The 11,394-nt window shown below is 40.6% G+C and overlaps 1 long non-coding RNA gene across 1 annotated transcript; it reads right to left on the minus strand.

Annotated features, from left to right (window-relative positions):
* Positions 1 to 808: 808 nt before the first annotated feature.
* Positions 809 to 9,718, minus strand: LOC116672160 (uncharacterized). Its single transcript, XR_004327483.1, has 4 exons — positions 9,597 to 9,718; positions 8,357 to 8,436; positions 1,356 to 1,416; positions 809 to 831 (listed from the first exon to the last, which is right to left on the minus strand). It is a non-coding gene; the product is annotated as an uncharacterized LOC116672160 (long non-coding RNA).
* Positions 9,719 to 11,394: the final 1,676 nt, after the last annotated feature.

Here is an 11,394-nt window from a genome sequence, read left to right on the forward strand (position 1 = left end):
TACAAAGAACTTCTACAAACTACTAATTTTTTCTATTTTTATTGCCACTCTTCATTCTAACCCAACCGGCCCGTCAGACACCGCTACCAAGAGCCTGGGTCTGACCGAGGTTTCTGCCTAAAGGAAGTTTTTCCTCGCCACTGTCGCACTGTTGCTTGCTCTGGAGGAGACTACTAGAACTGTTGGGTCCTTGTAAATTCTGGAGTGTGGTCTATCTGTAAAGTGTCTTGAGATAACTCTTGTTATGAATTGATACTATAAATAAAATTGAATTGAATTGAATTGTTTCAGCTGCTTGGTAACTGCATGCACTTTTGCCCGTCTCCTTTGTAACTCTGGGGAATAATCTTGATCAAAGAAAATCCTCTTGTCTTGGAACGAGACCCGTCCTTGTCTCCACGCTTGCTGTAAAACAACATCTTTCACCGCTGCGTCCAGAAATCTCACGATTAAAGAGGGATATTTTTTAAAGTATTTTATTCCAGAGACAAGTTTTTTTTTTGAAAAGTAGAAGCTCGGGGACATAGAGGCACCAGGTGGAATGGCAGAAGGATTTTTTTAGTTTGCCTATAGTCTGCATTTATCTTGTAGACATATTTCTTTTAAGTATTTTATTCATTTGTATGATTGCCATTACTGTTTAGTTAAGAAGTATTTTATTCATTAACATGATAGTCAACGCAAGCTTATTTTATTCCAGATGTGAGCTTTTATTTTGAAAAGAAGAAGCTTGGGGTTGGCACCAGACAGGACGGCATGAGACGGACGGGTTGACACGGGACGCTACAGGCTGCAGCCATACAGTCTTGCGACACTCTGGCACAGGCTCGTCTGGTAGAAACACAGAGAGGAGGGAGGGAAAGGGGCAAAATGAGATTGGACAGGGCAACGAGGGGAACAGAGGGCAAGGAAAAGGAGATTATGAGAAACCATACATTTTGCATGATAAAAAGGAGGAACAATAGAAGAGACTTAGCCACAGAGTTCCTTCCAGAGAGCAGTGACATTGCCATGTTCACAGCATGTGACATTTCCTCCACTGGGACAGATATTAAAGCCCCAATGTGCTGGAGTTTAAATAAGTAGTAGTTTTAGTCTCTTATAAAATGAACTATAGAAGGGATTTGGAAGTCATGACATGGAATAAAGAGAACCTTTGTGATTTTCTCTTTTTTAACTCTGCATGTTTTACAACGAGTACTATTTTCATTGTTCCATTTATGTTGCATTACCATAGACGAAAAAGCATTTAACATTCTAGAAATGAGCCTAGGTCTACAATGACAACTGAGCCACTGGACAGTCTCTAAGTTGATTTCGGATGTGTTTTCCTGCGTACTGTATGTTGTACTAACCTGGAAACTGCTTTCTGCAGACTGGACAGCAGCTGCCTGGCTCCTCAACCTTGACCTCGCCCTGAGGGACAGATAATGGGAGTTATGGCCCATTCTTTTAATCAGACTCAGAAAGATGCAGACAGAAAACAGACATATGCAGTGATGAACAAAATATTCAGTGATACACAAAACATCTCATTAATCTCCCTTACCCTGTCACCACTTACAGCCAACTTACTGGATAGAGTTATGTTTGGGCATAACCAGTTGCATCATGCATTTCATTCATATGAGAACACATAGTATACAGTAGGGGTGGGCGATAGGGCTCTTATATAATATCACATTATATTTAAGGTTATTTTTGCGATCTTCTAGATGATATGACAAATTACTAAAGAGCATACAATTGTTTGTGGTTTATTTTATATTGTTGTACTGTAATGTTGTACTTTTCTACAGAGGCTATTATTTTTTCTCACATACAAAAGAACTGAGAGTTGTTTAAATTTTATATTTAAAAGCACACTGTGACGTTTATGCTGATATATAAAACCCCGGTACTTCTGCTTGAGGTACACTAAGTTAGTTGTATTGCCCCCTTTTTAATGTTACATTCTTCTTGCACCTTTTACATATTAACGTAGTTTGTTGTACATCTGATATTTGGTAACCAAACCACTTCCACACTACTAAAGATGATCCCGTTTCTTGAACTAACTCTCCCACCACCGTGGAGCCATGTTTTGTTGGTGCTGTGCCTATGGACGGTATGACATCATTACGTCATCCATGGACACGTTTCAAAAACTCCTCAAACACCACAGCCTACAACCTTTGTTTTGTGAAAGGCGCTATATAAAGAAAAGTTATTATATTTATTATTATCATCATCTCAACAAGCCGGAACAATGCCATTATCATGATATTCATTTTTTGTACAATATTAAAAAAACATACAAATAATATCGCAAACAATATGTTCCGGCACACCCCTTATATACAGTACGCAGTTTTCAAAAGAACAACATCTAATACTCAGGGAGAAATAAATCAAAAACTAAGGTCCACCCAGGTGAAGCATTGCCACTCAAATAACATAATCAATAAAAGTTTACAAATTATGAGCAACTTCAACCATTTGGTTGCTCATAATTAACATGACATGAATTACATGGACAACATTTTAATTGTGTCAATATTTGTCTAAAAAAACATGCTTCCACACGAATACAAACAAAAACAAACAAACATCCATGCTGTTTTGAGTGAGATACGGCTGAGCTGTTCAAAATCTGCACGGCTTTCTACGTCATTAGCCGAGACAAGGTGGCTAACCGTAGCATGCTAGCTCGTTCTCAACGGCAAAACACTGCTACAGCACACACTAGTTGGCCATAATCTCCAAAAGAACTACTTCCTGTCCCTGGTCTGCAGGTATTCCACAAGTGCCCCTTGTCTCCCAGCTAATCCTGCCTTGGACTGACCAAAGCTGGAGAAAGAGTTATCTAGCTGATGGGATCTTACCGAGCTACTGAGCATGTGTGACTCCTAACAAAGATAGTATAGAAGTGAGATGTCTCACTCTGTAGGTAAAACAGAGACCTAAACATACAGGGTGAAAACAGGATCTGCAGCAATGTGCAGTACAACAAAATTATGGTGTTTTTTGAAAATTAAACCATATAAACATATTCTGATACAACCTCAAAATACAATTATGAACCTGAAAATGAGCAGAATATGGGCGCTTTAAGCCAGTTTAGGACCAATTTAGACCAGGGTTGAGATCCAGCATAGAGATAGGAAAAGGACCAGAAATAAAAAAAAGTCAAAAAGGGAAACATAAAGACCAACAATAGCGAGAGAGCGAGACAGTGACATAAGGAAACAGAAGAAAAGCAGGGTTTCCCTGAAGAGTCACACATACAGTCTGACAGCAGTCTTCAGCACCCCCACCAACACCAGCCTCAGTTCACCTTTAACAACTTCACCCAACTATAAAATAACTCTAACACACACAACACACACACACGCTTCTCTTAACTGTTCACCTTGAAGACTTTTCCTTCCACTCGGCACTGCCGCCAGCCTTCACTCAGGGATGGAGGGAGCCCACTCACTTAATGGGTTGGAGGTTACGAAGAGGACCATTTTAAGCTTTTAAGTCAAGAGACTGTATGCATCTGCGTGTGTGTGTGTGTGTGTGTGTGTGTGTATCTGATGCAGCAAAGGGTAGAACTTGTGTGAAATGTGGATTCCTGGTTATTTCAAATGAAAGGGCACATGGCATTTAAAGTAAAGGGTAGTCAAATGTGTGTCATCTACATGTGAGATAGACATCAGAGCTCTATTAATGTGTCTGGTACCGAAAGAGAAATGAGCAGAAAACATCCTGATAACTTCTATCACCCGATATAATAACAAACCTTCAATCCATCACGTTAAAAAGGGCCAGCTGGAGGCATATCGGGAGATTTCATTTTCCTTAACGCATTTTAGTGAAAGGGATATTTTGCTGATATTCAACCAACTTTGTATCATAATAATATAATAATAATAATAATAATAATAATAATAATAATAACTATGGTAAACTTCCCTTCATCTAACCAGTGCCATGAACTCTCTACTTACAGGCCAGAGACAAACCTTGTGGTTGTATTTCCTAGGGCCTATTGCTTGAACTTGAGACTGGACTTCCACAAATGGAAGGAGTATTGAAGTGGAGAAGAGTAACAGCTGCCCCGCTTACTATTTCTATAGAATATATATAAACCAATATTTGGTTACTATGTTGTCCTTTTCTTGCCTAAAATGTTCAGAAACATATTTCAACTTAGTTTTTAACAGACGTTTTTTTTTTTTTTTTACATTACCTAGATGCCTGCCTTGTTTTCTAAATATGGGCTTGCACCTCCACCACTGAGTGAATTTATAGAACAGAAGAACAGCAGTGGCAAGGCAACTAGGGCAGCCAGCAGGGGAGACAGTAGTTCAATATAGATGTAGTTTGGCCAGTTAGTACGGTACGGTCAGTACGGGCCTCAAACTATTGGAACTGCCTTCCTATTGAACTCAGAGAAAGCATCAGCTAGCTATCATTTAAAATCACACTCAGTTTTTTTTGGTCCCCCTCTCTTTTCTCTTCTTAATCTTTATGAATTTGCTTTCTTTCTTGCATTGTGTTTATTCATGTAATTGTATGATATGTTGACCTGCCAAAGGACTACAGATGAGAATTAGCTTTTTTGCTAACTCTGGCACATTTACATTTTGAGTGTAACCAAAAAGTGTCAATTGATGTGCATTGTCCCTTTAAAAAAAAAAAAAGCTGAGTCATAAATGACAGAATGCAGTCAGTAACCACTTCTCAGCCTTTAAGGAGAGGGGAACACTGAGCAATGAATGACCTTTTCATATTGGCGGGATAAGGAGTACTTTCACTGAGGCATAACTTAGTGCTGCCGGGGGAGGCGAGGGATACACAACTCTGAGTCCCTCCAGAGACACAGTGCACGGCGTAAGGACCAGTTTACGCCACAGGTGGAACACTCAGTAGACGGTTTACTTTGTGGAGCTCACAGTGCAATCAACCTTTCCTTTAAAGTTCTGGATGTCAGCAGAATTTATTATTACCCCGGCCTTTATACAGACCTGGTGTGCTACAGTTATAAGTTTAGTTTACTGTGTCAAGGAGGAGACAGAGGAGAAACAGAGGGGGTTCATCGTCTAAAAGACATTTTTACCAAGGTTGGCTTGTCACCTTTTTCTGACTTACAAATTGCATTCAATCTACCATCTTCCTCTTTTTTCTTTTACCTTCAGTTGAGATCAGTACTCAAGGCATACAGTGTCCCTTGGACTTGAAGGTCTTTATTCATTTATCCTAGCCGTAAGTTATTAATAATGCAGCAAAAAAAACTGTGGTTTGGTATCAAGGCTTTGTCGGTTCTTAGTGATTTCTGGCCGGTCTGCCCTTCCTATTGAGGATCTGAACACGCAATTGTCCTGGACTGGCCTGATGTATGGTCTAACATTCCAGAAGTGTCCCGCAATCCAGACCATCAGCAGATTTACTACATTTTAATTCTTAGGACTTATCTCACCCCTGTGAAAATGCATCACATGAAAATGATTAACAGCCCTTTATGCACTTTACGCCCAATAAAAGCTCAAGGTACTGTACATATCTTCACATGATCGGTCAGTGCTCTCCTGTTGGTCAGTTCTGGAACCATATTGTACCATACCATGATGTTACTGTACCTGTTACTGTCAATGTTTTGATTCTGAATGATCTGTCAGCTCACTAAAACTCAAAAATGTCCTGTTTTTGCTGGACTTACAGTGGCCAAGAGAATGATTGCAACCCATTGGAAACCACCTCATGACTTGTCTATTTGTACATGGAACCTTTCTTTTTTAGATGTCATATATATGGAGCTCTCCACGGCCCGCTTGAGTTGTCTACCAAGAAAGACTTTGGACTCTTGGATCAGCATTGCTGAATTCTTAAAATCCATGCTGTACACTTGTCGTACAGCCTTCTTGGTTCTATCTGTGTGTGTTTGGTCTCTTTTGACTTATGCCGGTCTCCCTGTCAGGGCCTCTTGTTTGCTTGTGTGTTTGTCTGTGTCTGTTTCTGTGTGTCTTGTTTGTAGCTGCAGACATTGTTCTTGCTGCTGTGTTTCTGTCCTTCCCATGTTTCCTGTTTTTGTTTTGGTGTAGAAACATTTGATTGCAAGGAGGGATTGTGGAAAAGGTGAACTGTGCCTTCTTTGGTACGTGTGGTGTCCTTTAACATAACATAAAAAAAGTTTTTTATACTAAACAAACACAGATGTCATTCAGCTCTGTATCTGATAGACATAAGAGGGGAACTTTGCACATTTCAATAGAAAAGAAATCAGTAGTTTCTAACTACCATCATGGTAGTTAGAAAGATATTCCTGATATTTCAAATTGATAATTGTAAGAATCACCTGCTTTGTAAGATTCACCTGCTGCTGAACGTGGATAAGACCAGAGAGATGGTGATCGACTTCAGAAAGAAGGGAACGGCTCCGCAACCCCTTTGCATCCTGGGAAGTAACGTGGACATGGTGGAGGATTACAGATACCTGGGTGTCAACATCGACAACAGGCTGAACTGGAAGGTCAACAGCACTGCTGTTTACAAGAAGGGGATGAGCAGACTCTACTTCCTGAGGAAGCTGAGATCCTTCAACGTGTGCAGCAGGATGTTGGAGATCTTCTACCAGTCTGTTGTGGCCAGCGCTCTGTTCTCCTCCGCCATCTGCTGGGGCAGCAGCATCGGAGCCAGCGATAAAAACAGACTGAACAAACTGATCAGGAAGGCTGGCTCCGTGATCGGCTGCAAACAGGACACTTTTGAAGCTGTGGTGGAGAGGAGGTCACTGAACAAACTGTTATCTATCAAGGATAACCCTGACCACCCTCTCCACCCCACACTGGTCCAACAGAGGAGCTCCTTCTCAAAGAGGCTCCGACAGCTTCGATGTCGCACAGACCGCTACAGACAATCATTCATACCACAGGCAATAACACTATTTAACATGTCATCACTGGATGCTAGATAAGACTTTTTGGACACCACACTACTGCAATAAGTGCAACCTGCACAATTGGTTTGTTTACATTTAGCATACATTTTAGCATATTATTTAAGCAGTTGCACATTTTTGTTTTCCCATCCTGTAGATATTCAAATATTTGTTCTTTTATTTTATTCATATTATTATTTCATGTATATTGTATGTATGTATATTTTTCCTAGTATTTCATTTATATTTATATTCTGTGCTTTGTGACTGATTTTGCTGCTGTAACACTGGAATTTCCCATTTTTCTTGGGATCAATAAACATCTATCTATCTATCTAATTGAAATCATTTTCAGACTTAAATACGTCAACAACTATTAAGTGAATTGCCATCAGATGTTGTCCAAACATTAACGCTCCCAATCAGGATGAGCTGTATTCATTTTGGTCATCCAAACTTGCCCACTAGTGCCATAATTAGTTGAAAATGTTTTATGTACTACAAAAGGTTCCACCTATCTTAAAATGTATTCATATTTAACATGGAGTTCATTTTTTTCTTCATCTGCATCTAGTTTCTACAGAGTACATACATAATTGAACACTCGGCTCCTCATCTTTTGCAGGATGACCAGATGTTAACCACTCATACAGTACGCATAAGATTGAGCTTTATTTACAAAAATGAGTACTTTTCTTCTGTAATGTGCTCTCACTAACAATGACAAGCATAATCCTTTATGCACGACAATCCAATTACCCAAACCATATGCAAAAAGTTAATTGATGAATATTTAAAATCTAAAGAATATGCTATACCCTCAAATCTGACTCAAAATTTAAACTGTAACTAAAAGTTTGCTTTACAAAACATACATGGTGCAATTAATTTTACAGAACAGGTGTCAGCATTGCCAAAAAGTTTGTACTGGAATTAAACTCAATTACGCTTACTGAGGAAACCAGGTTTCAGTATTTCATGGCAGGAAGAAGGGCATGGTCAAGGAAAAAGTGCGGGCTTGTGGGAGGATCGGACAGTCAGGTATTGATCTACTTCAGCCAGCGATTTGCAGAGAACATCCCACACATTCCTGAGGGCGCAAAGCATCTCTCACTCAGAGTAATTCAGATGCTTGTGACCAACAACTGTACCGCCCCGGGGTAGGAGTGGACAGATGTGTTTGTCTGATGATGATCCTGCATCTGTATGTGAACCCTGATCTCTATTTACAGTAAAACTCATTCAGTCTGTTTGCCAGGTGCATAAACAGATGCACGATCAGTGATATGAAACAATTCATCAGCTGGTAGGGATTTTGTTTCACGGTTTCTTCTAAGGTAACTATCCCTCTAATGTTTATTTAAGACCATTAGGAGCAATTTTGCGAGCAAGACAGGATTTCTGCCTTAATGCCTCAGATGTCAATTTAGTAGTAGAGTGTGTGTGTCTTACCTCATCACAGTTGAGAGGCGGACATCTTAACTGGCAAAGTTTCGACATGTCATACAGCCTTCATCCCACTCTGAGCCGGCCTGGCTCAAGCAAACAAAAACACACACAGTATTAATATTTACTTTCTAGACTTTAGAAATGCAGGTAATATGAAGATCCCTCAATAGCCTGTCAGTCTGTCAGTTAAGGTTTGACAAAGTGCAAATGGTCATAGCACAGGATCTATTTCTTTAGTGAATCTATTTAAGCTCTGCCTGCACCTTTGTGCATAGTTTAGGTTGGATGCTGTAGTCATGACAAAAATTAATACAGACCACATGATGTATTTTGTTAGTAATGGAAATCATTGACAGTGCCCAGTTTGTAACCGTACAAAGGCACCAACTAGGGAATGCCTTTGTGGCTCACTCAGAAATTTGGCTTAATAGTCAGGAGGTAGTTAATTAGAAAACCATAGAGGGTCTTTATATTGACATTAGTCATCACCAGCAGACAGACAGTGAGAGAGAAACAGTGTAGACAGGCGGAAAGAAAGAGACAAATAGGAAGAATGACAGAACGGTAGATGAAGGAAGAGAAAGAAAGAAAGAGGAAGACTGAATGAAAAGATGAAAAAGTATGAAAAGAAATGCAATGGAGAAAACGAGGGACTGAAGATGAATCCTGTAATGAAAGCACAAGAGGTACTAGTGAGGAATAAAACGGAGGTACTGTATGTGAGAGGAAAGAAAAAAATAAAGAGAATAAAAGGCCTGAAGAAGAACGATCACGAGGGGGGATGTGACCTCTTGTCAGTGTGTGATTAATTATCATAATCCTATAATATCCCTTCCTTCATAAATAATTTCTGGAAGGCTTGCCCAGTTGCGGTCCCAGTGCCGTCTTTTTACGCCACTTCCTACATAATTGATTAGGCTGACATGTGGAGAGGCACTGTGATGTAATGTGACCCCAGGGCATGTCACTCATCTTCTCATAGGCCCTTCTTTATGAGTAAATAACACAATGAGAGTGAATTGGAGGGATCGTAAACACCATGGTAATGGTAAGGTTCAGTTGCACGACACAATGAGGCAGGCATAATGAAGAACAAGCTGCCAAGTTAGCTGGGCAGCAGATGTTTGTTTACTTTGGGTGTGTGTGTGTGTGTGTGTGTGTGTGTGTGTGTGTGTGTGGTGTGTGTGGTGGTGTGTGTGTGTGTGTGTGTGTGTGTGTGTGTGTGTGGTGTGTGTGTGTGTACCTCCGGCAGCATGCCCTGGTCATGGCAGGGACAGCGGGCGGGGATGACACAAACACCCTCAGTGTTGCGGTAAAGCCCCTCCCCACACACGCAGCCCTCGACGGAGCGGCTGCAGTTGACAGCGGGACCTCCTCCAACGCGCTCCTATTCCACTGCTCCTTGTCAGGACACGCTACAGGGCAAGAGGAGAGGGAAAGGAGGGGGAACAGTGAAAGAAGAGGGAAGACAAGACAAAAATATGGTAGGGTGGTATGGAGGATGTATGTATTGAAAATTCTAATTAAAAGTCCAAAGAGAAAACTGAAAGAGATCAAATTAAAATAGTATTTTACTATGCTACTAGGAATCTATGGAGGATGTATATTCATAATTCAAATTGAAAGTCCAAAGAGAAAAAAAGAAGAGAACCAAATATAAAATATTATTTTACTACGTTACTAGGAATAATCATGCCATAAATGAATTTAAAAAATAAAAATAAAAGAGCAAATAATTAGAATTTTGAATTTGAATAATTTGAAAATTGAAATCTGCACCAAAAAGCGAGCTGAGCCTGAAGGCAAAGCTCTTGATCTACCTGTCACTTTTCAGTTGGGTCATGACCGAAAGAACGAGATCCAGGGTACAAGCTGCCGAAATGGGTTTCCTCAGGAGGGGGAGCTGGCGTCTCCCTTAGAGATAGGGTGAGAAGCTCAGTCATCCGAGAGGAGCTCGGAGTAGAGCTGCTACTCCTTCGCATCACAGGAGCCAGTTGAGGTGGTTCGGGCATCTGGTGAGGATGCCTCCGGGGGGCCTCCCTAGGGAGGTGTTCCAGCCACGTCCAGCTGGGAAGAGGCCTCGGGAAAGACTCTGGACTAGGGGGAGAGATTATATCTCCAACCTGGCCTGGGAACGCCTCGGGATCCCCCAGTCAGAGCTGGTTAATGTGGCTCGGGAAAGGGAAGTTTGGGGTAAATATAAATGCTCAAACTGAAATCCTAAAGCAACACCAAAGAATCTTTTGTACCTTAAAATAATGTTTCCAAAATTTCTTCAGTGGTTCATCAACTTGTAACAGCGTGAACGGCACTTCTGCATTGACTTTGCAACTCTCTATCAGCTATAACCGCACTATGCAAGTTTGCCAGATGGAGTAGATATCTGCTTCCAACTTGTAGGGCGAACGAACAGGAAAAGTGCTTTGGGGCTGCTTTACAGTCCCTGACAAAAGTCTTGTCGCTTATCTATTTTGTAGAAACACCTGCTATTAACCTGACTTTTAATTAATCAATTGGTGTAAGAAATAGCTCATATGAAAAGCTAAAACCCTCCCAAATGATGTTCAATGCACTGAAATAAATTAGTTTCACTGAAACAAGATTTATTATTTAAACAAGACAGAAAGGTCAAATTTTGGCAAGACAAAAGTTTTGTCGCCTATACAGAAATTGAACAAATTTACTGCAAATACTAAAATATGTCAGCAAATAAATAGCGGTGCAGTGAGATCCAAATTTAATATCTTGTATGACTTCCATGAGCTTGAAGGACTGGACCCATGCGGTTTGGCAAGGATTCATACAATGTATTGATGAAGTCATCAGGAATAGCTAGGAAAGCAGTCTTGCATGCCTCCTAGAGTTCATCACTATTCTTTGGTTTGGTCTTCCATGTTTCCTCTTTCATCCTACCCCACATATGCTCAATGATGTTCATGTCTGGTGACTGGGCCGGCCAATCCTGGAGCATCTTGATCTTCTTCGCCTTGAGGAACTTTGAAGTGGAGATGGAAGTATGCGATGGAGCACCATCCTGCTGG

Source organism: Etheostoma spectabile, chromosome 22 (assembly GCF_008692095.1).
Source record: "Etheostoma spectabile isolate EspeVRDwgs_2016 chromosome 22, UIUC_Espe_1.0, whole genome shotgun sequence".
NCBI classification, from domain to species: Eukaryota; Metazoa; Chordata; class Actinopteri; order Perciformes; family Percidae; genus Etheostoma; species Etheostoma spectabile.